Here is an 18,295-nt window from a genome sequence, read left to right as displayed (position 1 = left end):
TCAAGATTGCTGAGAGAAATATCAACAACCTCAGATATGCAGATGATACCACTCTAGTGGCAGAAAGTGAAGAGGAACTAAAGAGCCTCTTAACTAGGGTGAAAAAAGAGCGTGAAAACTGGCTTAAAACTCAACATTCAAAACACTAAGATCATGGCATCTGGTCCCATCACTTCATGGCAAATAGAAGGGGAAAAAGTAACAGTGGCAAATTTATTTTCTTGGGCTCCAAAATTACTGTGGGTGGTGACTGCAGCCTTGAAATTAGAAGACTTGCTTCCTGGAAGTAAAGCTGTGATAAACCTAGACAGCATATTAAAAAGCAAAGATATCTCCTTGCTGACAAAGGTCCTCAGAGTCAAAACTATGGGTTTTCCAGTAGTCAGGTATGGATGTGAGAGTTGGACCATAAAGAAAGCTGAGCACAGAAGAATTGATGCCTTCAAATTGTGGTACTGGAGAAGACTCTTGAGAGTCCCTTGGACTGCAAGGAGAACAAGCCAGTCAATCCTAAAGGAAATCAAACCTGAATATTCATTGGAAGGACTGATGCTGAAGCTTTAGCTCCAATACTTTGGCCACCTGATGCTAAGAGCTGCCTCACTGGAAAATCCCCTATGCTGGGAAAAATTGAGGGTAGGAGAAGAAGAGGGCAGCAGAGGATGAGATGGTTAGGTAGCATCACTGACTCAATGGACATGAACTTGAGCAAACTTCGGGAGGTAGTGGAGGACAGGGAAGTTGGTGTACTGCATTCCATGGAGCCACAGAGTCAGACACAACTTAGCAACTGAACAACAACAACAATGGATTAAATTGAGGAGTGACTGTTTATTCATGCATCAGACAGTGCTTCAATACAGGTGCTGTGCCTCTTCAAATTCTCTAGAGATCAAAAAGAAGACATAGTTTGTGGTTGAGACGATACTATTAGATGATAGCTGTGTGTATAAAAGGTAATGGATATATTTTATGTGTTCATCAAGGGAAACCATAGTCTTATACTAAAGGCATTGGTACTATGTGTTCCTAAGAATAAACAATTTTTAGAGTGATTTAAAAAAAAAAAAAAGAAGAAGACACACTCTGGTTGGTTAATGTCCAGCCAATGGAGTGGGTTACAAGTGTCCACCTTGGTCGCAAGAAGTTATAGAGAAGATGCAGGGGAGAGAGAAAGGAAAGGAAAGAGGGAAGGAGGAAGGGAAGAAAAAAGGAGTAAAAGGTGGAGATGACACAATGCAAGCAAGGTTATGAGACCCAAGAAATGAATGGACCACAGAGAAGAGCATTTGAGAAGGGCAAGCACCTTAAAACGTGCTTGTCAGGAGACACCACACAGTGTGACTGCTACAGGACTCCAGGCCAAAGACGCGGTATAATCACAGGACACACAAGAGCCGAAAGAGAACATGCCTCTGTTATCTGCCTTCAGGGCTCTTTCATCAGTTTCTTTATCATTTCTTAACATCACAATCTAATATTCCCAGATGCTCAAGACTAAGTTTCCCTCCTTTGCGCTTTCTGGTCTCCCTGGATTTATCTCATCCTATTATTCAGTGCACTACATGGTAATTACCTGTACCTATACACATCTATATCCCCACTAGAGTATAAGTTCAATGATTAACATCATTTTAATACATAATCTTAAAGTACTTGAAAAAGAAAAATTGTTTAAGAGTAGTAATAAAGGTAAGAACATTATTCTGAAAGTTCCAAAAATGCACTTTAACTTTGGTTCCTAGGGATTAAGTTGGACAAGCCTATTTTGTTTATTCATTGTGAGCCCAGCACGAGAACAAAACCTGACATGTGCTGGGTTCGATGAGCGTGCCAAAGTAATAGGCATCATTTATCTATGAGCCCTGGTGCTTGATAAATGAAAATCTACGTGCTGCATTTTCAATGTGCACATGTTGCATTTGCAAACATCTCATTCACTTTCAGTTCATTTCACGGGGATTTTATTTCACTTTAGTTCCTGAAAATCCTTGGAGATTCTGAGCCCAAATAATAAAAGACACCTAGATAAGTAATTTTCTTAAATATACAATAAATTCTTGCCAGCTTTGAGTCAATTCAAATGACTTTACCATTTCCATTGATGTGATGATCACAACTGCCATTTCATTTTCATACATTATTTATCCAAGCAGTTATGAAATGAATAAACATCATCTAAGAAATTAAGTTGCAATGAGTTGCCTCTGGAGATTTCATGAATTATGATAGTTATGTTTCCTTCTGAAGTAACTAAAAGTTTATGTCCCTGAGGGTTTGATAATTTACAAGGAAAGTAACACCGGCTTGGGGGAAATCTAGCTTTTTTTTTTTTTCTGATTATAAAAGTAAAACTCATTTATAGAAAATCTGGGATAAAACTATCATAAAGAAGTACATAGAAAACTGGATTAAAATAGTGAACCAAGAATATCTCTGCTCCAATTCAAAATTCCTTAAAATAGGAGAAATGTATCATTTCAAAGGAATAAACACATACAGTGCTAGAAAACTAAAAGGCATGGCATTAAGAGCTTAGATAAGAAATCCTGCCAAGCAGAAAGCATAAAGATCAGACTGGCAATGGAGTCCACACCCAAAATGCAGGTCAGGAGAAAGCTGCTGTAGAAATTAGAATAACTCCAGAGGCCAAATCAGCTCAACATCCCTGAATTCCAAAAGCAAGAAGAGACATGGGGGGATTCCTTCTCAAACTGGCTCTAGGACAGCAAGGCTGAGCTGTGGCAAATCTGGGGAGGGCTCCTGGCGCCAGGGCTGCGGGAAAAGGGAGAGAAGCAGATCTATCTCTGCAAGAGCACAAGCAGTGCAGCAGGGAGAGCAAGCAGGCAGCAGCATGTTCCAGGGGTGCTTTCCCACCAAACGCAAGGGGACAGCTCTGTGAGTTGGCTCTTGACTCTGAAGACGCCCACAGGGTCCCACAGCTAGTGAAGCCGGGTGGTGCCTCCAGCAATGCGGCTAGTCTGGGGACAGGACTCCTCCACTCAGAAGACAGGCTCATCACAGATCTGCTGCTGCTCAGTCGCTTCAGTCGTGTCCAACTCTGTGCGACCCCACAGACGGCAGCCCACCAGGCTCCCCCGTCCCTGGGATTCTCCAGGTCAGAACACTGGAGTGGGTTGCCACTTCCTTCTCCAATGCATGAACGTGAAAAGGGAAAGGGAAGTCGCTCAGTCGTGTCTGACTCTTCGCTACCCCATGGACCGCAGCCTACCAGGCTCCTCCATCCTAGGGATTTGCCAGGCAAGAGTACTGGAGTGGGGGTGCCATCACAGATCACTCCCATTGAAATATGAAAGATATCTTTTTTCAAAATTATTGATTGTTGTATCAGTCAGAATCCAGTCAGGAAGATCAAATCATACCACTTATTTGAACAGAGACTTTGATATGAAGAATTGCTAAGCAAATAGAAACAATTGTTAGAGGTATCTGGTAAAGAACCCACTTGCCACTGCGGGGGATGTAAAAGACAAAAGACAGGTTTGATCCTGGGTCAGGAAGATTCCCCTGGAGAAGGAAATCGCTACCCACTCCAGTATTCTTGCCTGGAGAATCCCATGGACAGAGGAGCCTGGCAAGCTACAGTCTATAGCGTCACAAAGAGTCAGACCCAACTGATGTAGAAGACTAATATTAAAGGTAATTGAAAGGGGTTAAAAGAGATGCTAACTTATGGGCTCATCCATGGAAGATTGGACAAACAAAATTTGCTAAGGGCTTCGAGTGGAATAGTATTTGTCCTTAGAAAGGAAGGAAACTATAGTACATGTCACAACGTGGATAAAGCTTGAGGACATTACGCTAAAATAAGCCAGTAACAAAGGAAAAGCACTCTGATTCCTTTTATACAAAGTACCTAAAGTAGTCAAATTCTGGTAAAGCATTTGCCTGTCAGTGTAGGAGACGGAGGAGATGAGAGTTTGGTCCCTGGGTTGGAAAGATCCCCTGCAGGAGGAAATGGCAACCCAGTCCAGTATTCTTGCCTGGAGAATCTCATGGGCAGAGGTGCCTGGCCAGCCACAGTCCATGGGGTCACAAAGAGTTGGACATGACTGAGCGACTGAGCATGCATGCAAAGTAGCCAAATTTACAGAGATGGAAAGTCAAATGGTCATTGCCAAGAGAGGGGGAGTGGGCGGAAGGGCAGGGAAGGAGTAGGGAGTTTTTGTTTAATGAACACAAAGTTTCAGTTTTACAAAATGAAAGAGTTTGGGAGATTGGTTCATGGGACAATATGGATGTACCTAACATTACTAAATTGTACATTTTTAAATGGTTAATATGGCAAATTTTATGTGCATATGTTTAACCACAATTTTAATTAAAAAAAATTTTTTTAATGTTTTCAGAGAACTCTAAGGTATCATGTAAGCAGCAAGTATGGGAAACAGCTGCTACTCATAGGGCTTGAGGGAACAAAAGGAAGAGGTGGGATTATTAAAATTTAGAAACTTAAAAGAGGGCTTCGAGGGTCCTGGGATGGATATACCAGAGGAAGGAGCTCCAGAGGGCTGGGCTGGCGGATCAGCAATGGGACGTCAATGGGGCTGCTGCTGTTTAGTGGTGGAAAACTGCCAGGCAGCTTCCACTGGGGGGCAGCGCAGCCGGGTGGGGTGAGGAAACCTGGAACGACTCTCGTAGGTAGAGGGGGAACAGGCAGAAGCAAGTTCTTTTCTTCTCCTCCAGCCTCCCTGTCTCCCTCTGACAAGCCCCAATGGCACGGACTGAAATGGAGCCTGCTGGAAAAGCAGAGAGGTGGTTTGAAGTGTTCCAGCTCCAACATCTCAAAGCCAAATAGCAAAAAGTCGACTTGGCCCTGAAATACAAGAGATACAACAGATCCAACAGCTTAGTAGCTGACACAAACATTGAAAGAACGACAATAGTGCAAGGGGGTAAGGGAAGGAAACCTTTGCTAGACCCTCTTAGATTCTGTGCCTGGGGCCTGCGAATTCAACTAAGAGAAGACAGATTAACAGAGAAAAGGCACACAGTGATTTGATATTTATTTGGGGCCTAGTTGCAGTATGCAGAATCTTCAGTCTTCATTGTGGCATTCAGGACCTTTATGTGGCATGTGGGCTCTAGTTCCCCGGCTGGGGGTCAAACCCCAGAGTACAGAGTCTTAACCACTGGACCACCAGGAAAGTCCCAAGACAAACTTTATTTGACATTGGTATTTCCATTTTTACATGCACAGAGGTCTTCATAGTAAAGAAGTGAAGACCCAAGGAAGGAATTAATCTGGAGGTGGGGAGTGGAGGGTGGAGGTGCTTTTATTTTAACAAAGGGTGATAAATTGTGGAGAAGTGACAAGGCAGAGGAAAAGGATCTTGGACTCAAGAGGGAGTGGGGGTTGGGGGAGTGGTGGGGAGCATGGAAATTGTGGGAAAGTAAATACACATGGAAACTGTGGAGTAGAAGCCATGAGTCACTTTGGTCAAGTCTGTGAATGCAGCCCTATCTCAGCACTAACTTTCTATTTTCAATGGTAAGGGTCGTTCCCCAGATACTCAGAAGGAATCGTGATGATGTGATCACTAATCTAGAGCCAGACATCTTGGAAAGTGAAGTCAAGTCGGCCTTAGAAAGCATCACTACGAACAAAGCCAGTGGAGGTATTGGAATTCCAGTTGAGCTGTTTCAAATCCTGAAAGATGATGCTGTGAAAGTGCTGCACTCAATATGCCAGCAAGTTTGGAAAACTCAACAGTGGCCACAGGACTGGAAAAGGTCAGTTTTCATTCCAATCCCAAAGAAAGGCAATGCCAAAGAATGCTCTACTCCAACTACTGCATAATTGCACTCATCTCACATGCTAGTAAAGTAATGCTCAAAATTCTCCAAGCCAGGCTTCAGCAATACATGAACCATGAACTCCCTGATGTTCAAGCTGGTTTTAAAAAAGGCAGAAGAACCAGAGATCAAATTGCCAACATCCACTGGATCATGGAAAAAGCAAGAGAGTTCCAGAAAAACATCTATTTCTGCTTTATTGACTATGCCAAAGCCTTTGACTGTGTGGATCACAATAAACTGTGGAAAATTCTTCAAGAGGTGGCAATACCAAACCACCTGACCTGCCTCTTGAGAAATCTGTATGCAGGTCAGGAAGCAACAGTTAGAACTGGACATGGAACAACAGACTGGTTCCAAATAGGAAAAGGAGTACGTCAAGGCTGTATATTGTCACCCTGCTTATTTAACTTCTATGCAGAGTACATCATGAGAAACGCTGGACTGGAAGAAACACAAGTTGGAATCAAGATTGCTGGGAGAAATATCAATCACCTCAGATATGCAGATGACACCACCCTTATGGCAGAAAGTGAAGAGGAGCTAAAAAGCCTCTTGATGAAAATGAAAGAGGAGAGCGAAAAAGTTGGCTAAAACTCAACATTCAGAAAATGAAGATCATGGCATCTGGTCCCATCACTTCATGGGAAATAGATGGGGAAACGGTGGAAACAGTGTCAGAATTTATTTTGGGGGGGGCTCCAAAAATCACTGCAGATGGTGACTGCAGCCATGAAATTAAAAGACGCTTACTCCTTGGAAGGAAAGTTATGACCAACCTAGATAGCATATTCAAAAGCAGAGACATTACTTTGCCAACAAAGGTCCGTCTAGTCAAGGCTATGGTTTTTCCTGTGGTCATGTATGGATGTGAGAGTTGGACTGTGAAGAAGGCTGAGCGCCAAAGAATTGATGCTTTTGAACTGTGGTGTTGGAGAAGACTCTTGAGAGTCCCTTGGACTGCAAGGAGATCCAACCAGTCCATTCTGAAGGAGATCAACCCTGGGATTTCTTTGGAAGGAATGATGCTAAAGCTGAAGCTCCAGTACTTTGGCCACCTCATGCAAAGAGTTGACTCATTGGAAAAGACTCTGATGCTGGGAGGGATTGGGGGCAGGAGGAGAAGGGGACGACCGAGGATGAGATGGCTGGATGGCATCATGGACTCGATGGACGTGAGTCTGAGTGAACTCCGGGAGTTGGTGATGGACAGGGAAGCCTGGCATGCTGCAATTCATGGGGTCGCAAAGAGTCAGACACGACTGAGCGACTGAACTGAACTGAAGTGAACTGAGGAGGTGGGGGCAAGAAGCTGTTTCTACATGTGCAGCTTATTAATTGCTTTCAGTTGAAAATCCTTATAGCAAAGTGGCCTATCTGTGGGTGTCATATACAGATATGATATTCATATGTCATCAGCAAAAAGAAAGTTACCAAATTCACTTGATTTCCATCACTTTTTAAAGCAATAAGCTATATCCATAATAAATTTTCTAAAGTTCTGCTAAAATTTATCAATGTTCAGGTTTTACTAAAAAAAAAAAAAAAAATTTTGACATTTTAATAATATGTATTTCTTGATTTTTCACATCTATCTTCATTTGTGACTATGCCTGATCTATAATGCCCAGCAAATAGTATCTCTGGAAATTAGTTTCAAAATTATTTTGTATATCCTGTCTCTCACAATGATTATTGGCCTTCCCTGGTGGCTCAGACCATAAAGAATTTGCCTGCAACACAGGAGACCTGGGTTCCATCCCTGAATCAGGAAGATCCCCTGGAGAAGGGAACGGCTACCCACTCCAGTATTCTTGCCAAGAGAATTCCGAGGACGAAGGAGCCTGGTGTTCTACAGTCCATGGAGTTGTACACAGTTGGACACGACTGAGCGACTTTAAATGTTTTTCTTTCCCTGTTTTAATTTCCTTATATTTAATGCAATGTCATTTTATTGCATATTTCTCATATCATTTTGGCCTAGAAAAATTTTCTCTAAAAGTTTTTAAAATATTTTGAATCCTTTTAAAACTCAATGGCTAAACATAGATCCCTTTAAGTTTCTTATAACCTTTTGCAAACATCAGTTCATAGTAAATAGCAATCAGAGTACAAATTCATTATTTACTTCTTGTTCTGCCAAAGTCTGTGATTCACCCCATCTGAGAATCTTCTGCTACTCTGCCTAACTCTTCCAAAGCATCTTGTATCATATCTAAATTAAATCTAATTGCTTTCACAACATTTCCCAACCATGTTATCAGAGATTGGTGGCAGATCAAAGTGATACGTGTTTCTTCAAAATATGCCATCTTTACACTGGTCCAGAGATTATCATACCTAATCTCTGAATTGTCCCCTCAAAATGTGATTGCAATTGGCACAGCTGAGGCCACATCACCTAGTAACAAATTCATGGTTGTAATTCAGCTGGGCGCAAAGAATGGTTCTGTGTATTTCAGACAAAAGTCTAGCTTGTGCGTCTTTTTCTTTACCAGCCACGTCCGTGGCATTGTCCTAGGCTGCCTTCCTTCATCTTTTAAATTAATACTGAGTCTGAAGATTTTTCAGTTCTTCAGTTAATTTTTAAATGTCCTCTTTGCCCCAGGTGTAAAATCAATGAAACACTCATTTCAACCTTCTTGGTTTTGTGTTCTGTTTTAACGTTGTGTACAAGACACTTTAGCTGTTTAACACAACTTTTGTCCCCGCCACAATTTGATCAAATCGCCTTTGATGGTTACACCATTTTAAAATGTCTTGTATGATACTTTGTGTCACTTAATTACCTATTAACCAATAATGATAGATTGAATTCTCCTTCCTAGATAGTGATCATTTGTTTCATAGTTTATTTTCCATCCATATGGCTTGGCCATTCTAAGTATTCAATTTTCAAATTATTTTACTAACCTTAGAAATTTTGTTCAGTAAATATCGCACCACAAAATCCTCATTATGCTTTGTTTTTAAGAGCATCACACCCATCCTGTCTAGCTCTGTCAGTATTCTGCATTTATTTGTCTTTGTGGAATACTATTAACTGTTCGCTATTTACTCAGCCTTTTTGTTCCCATCCAGAAATTGCATGTGAGCCTTTTTGTGTGCAAGTGACATTTCATGATGATAATTAAATCTTCACTCAGGGAAGAATGAGGAGTTGCAGGGATTTCTTCTGACCTGTTCAAGCTATGAATTTAATTAGAACAATTTTCTGACTCATTTTCTTTCATTTTGTATTAATAATTAAGTCCTCATTAAATAAAAAATTTGTAATGCCTGCTTCATGTGAGTCAAGTTCAGTGAAGATCTGCTACCGTTTTTGGCTTTCAATCTATAAAAATTTAGACATATCACTTCTTTGAAAGCTTTCTCTTTTTCTCAGCATATTGCCTTGTTCTGAGCTACGCTTTTATATTATCCATTTTAATTTCTGTACAATCTCAGCTGGTATTCATTCTCAGTGATCTGGGAACTTCTGCCTCCCTAATCTCCCTTGTGCTATGAAAGACCAACACACTTCATGAATCCTTTAGATCAGCCTTGCAAAGGAAACGTACCAACCTCTTCTGAATTATTTAAGTTTTAGTATTTGTGCCATCAAAGTAAGCACCTTAGTTAGATTTGAAGTCTCAGTAAAGGGCCAGTGGGCAAATGGGTTAAATCCTATCCACTGCCTATGTTTGGAGATGAAGTTTTGTTGAAACACAGCCATGCCCCTTCATTGACATATTGTCTATGGCTGTTTTTACTCCATCACAGCCGAGTGAGTCATTGTAACAAACAGGCCATATGGCCTGCAAAACTGAAAATACTTATTATTAGGCCCTTCACAGAACAGATTTGCTGCCTCCTGTCTTAGAAGATGGCAGAGAATCTGTCCACCAATTCAGGAGACTCAGGAGACGGGGGTTTGATCCCTGGGTCAGAAAGATCCCCTAGAGAAGGAAATGGTAACCCACTCCAGTATTCTTGCCTGGAAAATTCTATGGACAGAGGACCCGGGTGGGCCCGTGTCCATGGGGTCTCAAAGAGCAGACACAACTGAGTGACTGAGCATGCATGTGTGGCGCGGCAGAGCAACAGGATGAAAGAAACCTGGGTCCCCAGGTTAGAGAGAGCCCAGGCAGCCGGTACGGTTGAACTGGACGTTAGAACCCTCTTGAACTGGACCTTAGAAGGAAATAGACGTCTGTCTTTCCTGTGCCCTCTAGATTTTCATGGAGTCAGAATTAACTGCAGTGCAACATAATTAACCATTGCGTAACAAATCACTTTGGTGATGGATGTGTACCTGTGTGCGTATGTGCTCAGTCAGATCAGACTCTGTGCGATCCTGCGGACTGTAGCCCACCAGACTCCTCTGTCTTTGGAATTCTCCAGGCAAGAATACTGGAGTGCGATGCCATTTCCTACTCCAGAGGATCCTCCTGACCCAGGGATTGAACCCAGGTCTCCTGTGTCTCCTGCGCTGGCAGGCAGATTCTTTACCACTGCACGACCTGCGAAGCCCTGTGTATCAGTGAGGTTAGCCCAGGTTATGTTGCACTAGTAATAGCTCTTAAAATCTTAGGTGTTCATGAAATGTAAGCTTGTTCCTCACTCACACTATGTGTCCAGCCACAGTCAGCAAGCTGCTAGTCTGCCCTACAACGTCCCACTCCAGGACACAAGCTAGGGAGCCTCCATCATTCAAGCCATCCCTGTGTGAACTGTCTCTTAAAGCTTCCACGCGGAAGTCACATCTATCGCTTCTGCCCACGTTCATTGGCCAAAGCAAGGGGTGTGCTGTAACAGAGACTTTCCTCAGTCACTTGAATTCCCCTGGAGCCACAGCGCAGGCCCCAGCAAGCTGACAGCCTCCCACCTTGTACACTTATTTCTCTCTTCTATTATCAAGGGATTTCTAGAGCCTTGCACAAGAATGCGGCCCAGAAATACAAAGATGTTAGTGCCACAGGGCCAACCTTTGACCGTTAAAAGATGGGAGTCAGGGGTGCCCCAGCACCCCTTTCCTCTGACGGCACAACGACAAGGCACACCCACCGTGGTTTCTGTGGGCTCCCAACCAATCACCTGTACCTTCTCCCCGAGTCCTGTCTCCCTGGTCCACATCCTCACTTTGTTTCCCGAGATCACTTCCCGGAGATTCTGCACTGCACCCAAGCTCTGTCTCGGGATACACGTTTACGGAAATTCCAGTTAAGATGTTTGGCTGTGCCTAATTTCAAGGGGAAAGCCATCTCAACAAGACTGGAGGATGAGAAAAGCTCACTGCCTCCCATCTTTCCAGCGCCTTCCTCAGCTCAGTTCCAGACATCCATGTTCCACCTGCTGCAGTCAGAGTGAACGAGGCGTTGTCCCCTGGACGTGCTGGCACTTTCCTGCCTCTGTGACACGTGCCATGTTCTCTGCCTGGAGTACTCTTCCTTTCGTGTTTTTAATATCTGGAGTCCAAATTACTCCCGAATTTAAGACCCAGCGTAAATATTGCTTCCCCACTGTTTCAGCTGATCCTACCCACCCCTATTCCTACATCCTGGGATGGGAAACAAGTCCTTCCTTCCTCTAACCCTAATAGCCTTTTACACTTCTCACTTCCTACTGTGCAATATAATTATTGCTAGATTTTATCTGCCTTAATATAATATAATCTCCTCAATGACAAAAAAAATTTTTTCTCAATTCATCTTAATCTCTCCCATTGCCTAACATAGCCCTAGAACATAATAAAAGCCATTGGCTCATACATGACTGGGAATATCTGGTTCTCTTAAATTAGAGATGTATTTACCCCACACCCACTGTGCTAACTGGAACACATTTCCCTATCAAAAACTAATGCAGAAGACAGTTGTTTATGTTTGCGTACCAACTTTGTAACAACTCAGTGTAACTTCTTCCTCCTTGATAATAAATGACTGATTTCAAGTAAACATAATTTGATTATTTGCTACCTTCCAGAATACATGCATATTCTTATTTAGTGCATCTGAGTTGTGTGTAAACTTTATTGAAAACAGAAATGAGAGTGTCTTCACCTCTATATACAGTTTCGTTCTCCTAATACAAGAGACTTCAGTAATAAGAAAATCTTGCCCTTTTAATAATAATGCCAAACTATCTCAACAAGACTCCAGATGATAACATTCTGAAGGAATGTGAAACACAGTATAACCTTGAAGATGATACACTCCCCTCGAGCCCCATGGCAAACTTCGCAGAAGTTCAAGGAAGCTATGTGCTTGAAAATTTCAGCACCACTATTGTGCTACAGTTTTAAAAGGGGGGAGTGGGGCAGACAGACGGCCCATGGTTTTAGGAGACATCCTTCATTGCGCTGATGGTCTGATGGCTCCAGACTCAGAGAAATGTATTCATGTAACAAATGTTGACTAGATTCCTGCTAGTGGTGGGCCCTGAGTTCAGGATGGTGACCAAAAAGCGTGGTTCTTGCCCTCAAAAGAAATCACAGTCTAGTGTGGGTGTGGTTGGGTACAGAGCTGTCTTGACCTTACTATTCCTTAGCTGTGTGATCTTGGGTAAGTCGTTAGTTGTGTATCAGGCAACGTTTATGTTGTTGTTTATAAAGAAGAGAAAATATCCAGCAGCCTCACCTTCTTGCTGAGAGACTCAAAGGAGATTGTCTGGGTGGCTCTGGATGTAGATATCATGGGATGTGTCTAGACCTAGATATCATACCCTGGCAGGGTATGAGTACAGGAATGGAGGTCAAGATGGACCTCCAGGGGCTACCAGAGTTATGTGCACATTTTTTTTTTTTCTCATTGTCAAGGGCACGTAACTCCCTGCTGGCCATGCCAGGGAGAAAGGCAGCTGTGTCAAGAAACGGTGTCTTGCCTGGAGGGAATCATGTGAACGTGTCCAAAGGAGGAAAAACCTAAGAAACGTACAGTTGGCCCGAATTCAGACTTGCTGACTTTCACAAAGCCACTCCTTACTGGAAAAACGTGCCACATGAAGGAGAGGAAAGGTTTGGGGAAGGTGATGAGGAAGTAGGGCTGGAGGGTGTGGGGAGACCCGGACAGTTATCTGTCCTCCGCTTCTCTGGAAGGCTTTTTTCAGTTCATTTCCCAGGAGTTCATCTTAAGAGCCCTGGTAAGAAATATTTTTAAAGTATTGATTTTAACTGAGGGAGATAACAAAAGAATACAAGTTTGCTTATCACAAGCTGTTTCCAAAGCCACAGAGATTTAGGCGCTGAGAACAGTGTTTCTAAGACTTTTTTTTGTTCCCCGTTACTTTCCTCGCTAAGGAGAAAGAAATAAATTTGAAGTTAATTTAAATGAATGAATACATTTTAACTTTAAATTAAATTTCTCCCTGTTGAGAGATATCAAGTACCAAGGGCTAGGGTTTTTGTCAGTTTTGATTGAACTTCGGAAGGTCAAAAACTATTGTAATATCTGTATTACAATGGTCACCCTTTCAAGGGTCGTATCCCCTCTGTTGAAAATGCACACTCTAGAAAAGCAGGGAGAATTCTTCAACAAATTGGGAAATAGTCCGCAGGATCCTCCCATTCGAGGTTCCCAGGTCCCACAATACCTAGTGTCCTGGTGACATACTAGACCCCAGAGCATGTGGAATCAAGGAAATAGACCTGGGGTGCCAGGGACCACCAGGAAGTAGGTGTCCCTGGGATGCATGTGTCTGCAAGGTTCTGCCTCAAATACACCCTGATCTGAAATCAAACTATGGAAAGAAGGAGAAAGCAAAGTCAACACATATAAAGAACTTGCAGAAAGCAATTTAAGTTTAAATGCCAGATTGATTAGCTAATATTTATTTTACACTTATTCTGTGCAACACCTGATATAAGACATTCAACTAGATTTGTCGATTTTTTTGTTTGTTTGTTTAATCTCTTTGGCTGTGCCTGGTCTTTGTTGTGACACACAGGATCTTTGATCTTGGTTGCAGCATGTGAACTCTCAGTTGCAGAGTGTGGGATCTAGTTCCCTAGCCAGGGATGAAACCTAGGCCCTCTGCATTGGGAGCGGGGAGCCTTAGCCACTGGGCCACCAGAAAAGTCCCTGGGTTTGTGGATCTTAATGTCAGTCTTTCGTTGGCCATTTGGGACTAAGAGGTTAGGATGTTGTGTGAGTCTGAAGTTGGAGGCAAGGAGCCGCCTCAGTGGTTTTCACAAAGGAAGTCTTTTCCATCTTTCTGTGCAGCCATTCGGGATGGATCCAGCAATTCATTGCTTTGAAACATGCTTTGCAAGCCTGAATTGAAGAAAGTTCTCAGAAAAACAAAGGTAAGGAGACCTTCACCAAGCTTATCTACATTCTAGAAAATTCTAACAGGAAGCGAATCAGAAGGTGCAGCAGATCTTACTCAATTTCTCTAGGAGCCCCGGCATGGACTATTTTGTGGAGCTGAGCTAATACCATTCTGGTCTGAAGGACCAAATGTCCTCGTGGCTTACAATGACTTGTCTGTATAAATTGTTTCTGATTTGAAATGTTGTTTCCTTGTCTTTCTGTCTTAGTTTCTCGGTGCACTTTTAGACTTCTGCCAAAGATCTGATACTCAGGAGAAATTAAAATCAACAGAGAAATTAATTGGCCAGATTCTTATGTAGTGATGGTGCTCTGCAGGAGAATTCTTCTGTGGAGAAAACTGAGCTCCTTGAGGACATGCTGCTGCTGCTGCTGCTGAGTCGCTTCAGTCGTGTCCGACTCTATGTGACCCCAGAGACGGCAGCCCACCAGGCTCCCCCATCCCTGGGATTCTCCAGGCAAGGACACTGGAGTGGGTTGCCATTTCCTTCTCCAATGTATGAAAGTGAAAAGTGAAAGTGAAGTCACTCAGTTGTGTCTGACTCAGCGACTCCATGGACTGCAGCCTACCAGGCTCCTCTGTCCATGGCATTTTCCAGGCAAGAGTACTGGAGTGGGGTGCCATTGCCTTCTCCGTCCTTGAGGGCATAATTAAAGGTAATTTGAATCCAGATGTGAGACAGAGAGGAAGATCAGGACAGAGGCTCAGCACGAAATCTCATGGTGGGAATGGGCAGGAGGGGGAGAGGGGAGAGCTGCCGGCAAAACAAGCTATTAAGATGATAAACACTTTAAGTGTGTTGTCACCAAATCCACCTTAACCATATCAAGTCTGTTTCACGTCACTGGGCAAAAGAAATTTTCATTCTCGTGTGACAGAGGCGTTGGGTGAAACCAGACTCACAAAATTAGCCCAGTGGATTAAACTTCAGCACTCAGGGATGAAAGAGGCAGCATTTCATTATCACAGTCAGTGCACATCAGGCAATAGATAACATCTTCTGGTTGAGACTTCAGTTGTATTTTATTAGGAACTGGGCAGAAATACTAACTTGCAGAGACTTGAGAGCCGTTTAGCGTCTTGGCTTAGTAGTTACGCAAAACGCTGGAGGCGAAACCATCAGCCAGCTTTTCCGAAGGAGCAGAGCAGCGCATTGGGATATTATAGGTATTTGTATGAAAGAGAAATCTCAAAACGCAAATGAAGGAACAAATTAAAGCATGCGTGTATTAAGTGTGTGGAATCCGTGAAGATTAATTTGCAGAGTTTCTGCAGGTCCATTTATGATATATAAAGAGAAATAAATGTGATTTGACTGGCTTTTAACCACTGTTGAGCAATCATGACTTGTATGAAGCACACGGGTGCTCTCTACCTTGCAGTCCTCAGGCACCTTCTGGTAATGCCTTGGACTTCCTAAGCAAGAAAGCTTGAAATTATTTAATTTCCTTGTTGACGTTGCTCCCCTAGTCCCATCAACATTATCATTCATGTGGGAACAAGATGGAAACTGTCAGATCAAATCCAGTGTTGTAATATATATGCCTAGAGATGTAAACAACTAGAAAAGAATCCTTTAGCAAATACTCTGCTGTTTTGACACGCTACCAAGTGAAATGAGTACTTTTGGAACAATTTGATTAGTGCAGAAAGTCAGTCTGTATAATACTGGAATCAGGAAGTGTTCTTAAACTGAATGCTTTCTGGTCTACTTATTTCAAATCAACTAGACATTTTGCCACATCTCTGCTTCTTTTTGTGTTTTATGAACATAGTTATTAAATATCACCCTTCCAGTGGGGTCCATCAGAGGTGAAGTCAATTGCACACACTTGCCCACAGTTATGAGTTGGGCATATAATATATGTCACCAAATGCAATTTTAATTATATGCATTTAACTTATAACTTAACACAAATTTTATAAATATGACTATACAGATTGGGGGAGGAAGGAGTCCTTTATCAGATCAATGCCCTTTTGGTTTGAAAATAGTTCTTCCTTAAGCATTATGTAGACAGTTCAGGAAGTTGCAACCTGGTGAATGTAAGTAGCTTGGACTAAGACGTTGGGTTTCTGTCAGAACCTTGGCAATGTCTGAAGCACTTTAGTTCTCATAACTTGGTGGAGATTGAGAATGCAACAGATATCTAGTGAGTAGAAACCAGGAAGCTGTTAAACGTCCTAAACGCAGGGGACAGTCCTCCAGGACAAAGAATTATCCAACGCAAAATACCAATAATGCCAAAGGCAAAAAAGAAAAAAAGAAAAAACCCTCTGAATTTTAACCAAGTGGTTAAAACTTTCTTCAGGCACAACTGTCAAGCCTTAGCATTTATCCATATGATCAGGAGGTGCAGAGAAGGGAAAGCACTGAACAGGAAGTCCTGAGGTATTTCTAGTCCTTGCTCTGTCAAGGCAGTGTAAAAAGATTTAATGCCTTAAAATTTTAAATCAATGGACTTAAAAAAGTTAAGTATTTGCAGAGACTTGATTTCCTTATAAGTTAGATAAGGACTCCTAAGATTTGCATTTCCTAGAACCCTTTAGCTATGATTTTCCATCAAGCTAAACCTCAACTTCTTATAGTATCTTGCTATTCATAGAATTATTTTATATCTATCATGTCCTTTGTTGAAATAACATAAATATTATTTACTGATTATTTAAGTTGGTTTATTTGAAGACAGTTACAATCCTATCAACGCTTGGGATTCTCCAAGAGACAAATTGCCTCTCCACCCATCAAGAAGAGGAGGCTCCATCCCATTCCTTTGAATCTGGGTTGGTCTTAAGACTTGCTTTGGCCAATATAATGAGTACCAACACTGTGCTAGTTCCAAGCATAGGCTTAAATCAACTTGGCAGCTTCCACTTGTGCTTTTGAATTGCGGTGCTAGAGAAGACTCTTGAGAGTCCCTTGGACAGCAAGGAGATAAAACCAGTCAATCCTAAAGGAAATCAACCCTGAATATTCATTGAAAAGACTGATGCTGAAGCTGAAGCTCCAATATTTTGGCCACCTGATGTGAAGAGCCAACTCATTGGAAAAGACCCTGATGTGAAAGATTAAAAGCAAAAGGAGAAGAGGGCAGCAGAGAATGAGATGGTTAGATAGCATCACCAACTCAATGGACATGAACCTGAGCAACCTTTGGGAGATAATGAGGGACGGGGAAGCCTGGTATGCTGCAGTCCGTGGGGTCACAGAAAATCAGACGTGACTTAGCAACTGAACAATGAGAGCAACAAAGCTATAATGTCCCGTATCCCACCTCCCTATCTTTGCATACAAAAAGTTTTTATCTTCTTTATCTAACCATTGTAAATACATTCAAATATAGTATCATACACCCTGCATTTTTATTGTAAGAACACAGCTTCTATGTTGCCAAACTGCTTTCTAAAAGAAGTATTTCCATTTATGTTGCTAACCAATTTTACCAGAAGTCCTACCAGACAGAAAATAATTGTTTTAACACTTAAAACTGGTTTAACTGATGAGAAATCCTATTTAACTACTCCTAATGAATCTTTTTATACAGGAATATATACAATATTTACTTCACAAGAATCATCTCAGAATCAATTATCTAGACATTGAATACAGTCAGTAATTAAGACCAAAAGAAATCGGATCTCCCAAATTTCCCTACCTTTCCATTTAATAATTTTTATACCTCATACAACTAGAAATTTATTCACATGACATAGTTAAAAGGAAAATGGTATAAGGGCAAAGAAGGATGATAAATCCAGCATTCAGTTATTTAGTAAATGCAATCAAACTGTGAACAAGTCATTCTGTGCTGTTTTTTGAAATACAACAAGAATTTTAAATTGACTGTTTTAGCTAGTGGGCAACTACAATTATACCAGACAAAGACAAGGCAATTTTGTAAATATTATATTTTTGGAATCCACAATCATGAGAACAGATGAGATTACTCAAAAGATTACACAGATGGAAAGCAGCTCAGGACTAAGCCAGCACTGACAATAACACAGTGTGGACCGTCTTTTAAAAGATGCCAAAAGACCACTCATGTCGTGTCTGACTCCTTGTGACCCCATGGACTGGGGCCCACCAGACTCCTCTGCCCATGGAATTTTCCAGGCAAGAATACTGGAGTGGGTTACCTTTTCCTCCTCCAGGGGAGCTTCCCAACCC

This window comes from Budorcas taxicolor, chromosome 22, assembly GCF_023091745.1.
Source record: "Budorcas taxicolor isolate Tak-1 chromosome 22, Takin1.1, whole genome shotgun sequence".
NCBI lineage: Eukaryota > Metazoa > Chordata > Mammalia > Artiodactyla > Bovidae > Budorcas > Budorcas taxicolor.
The sequence above is the reverse complement of the archived record's forward strand: the minus strand, read 5'-3'. Positions refer to the sequence as shown.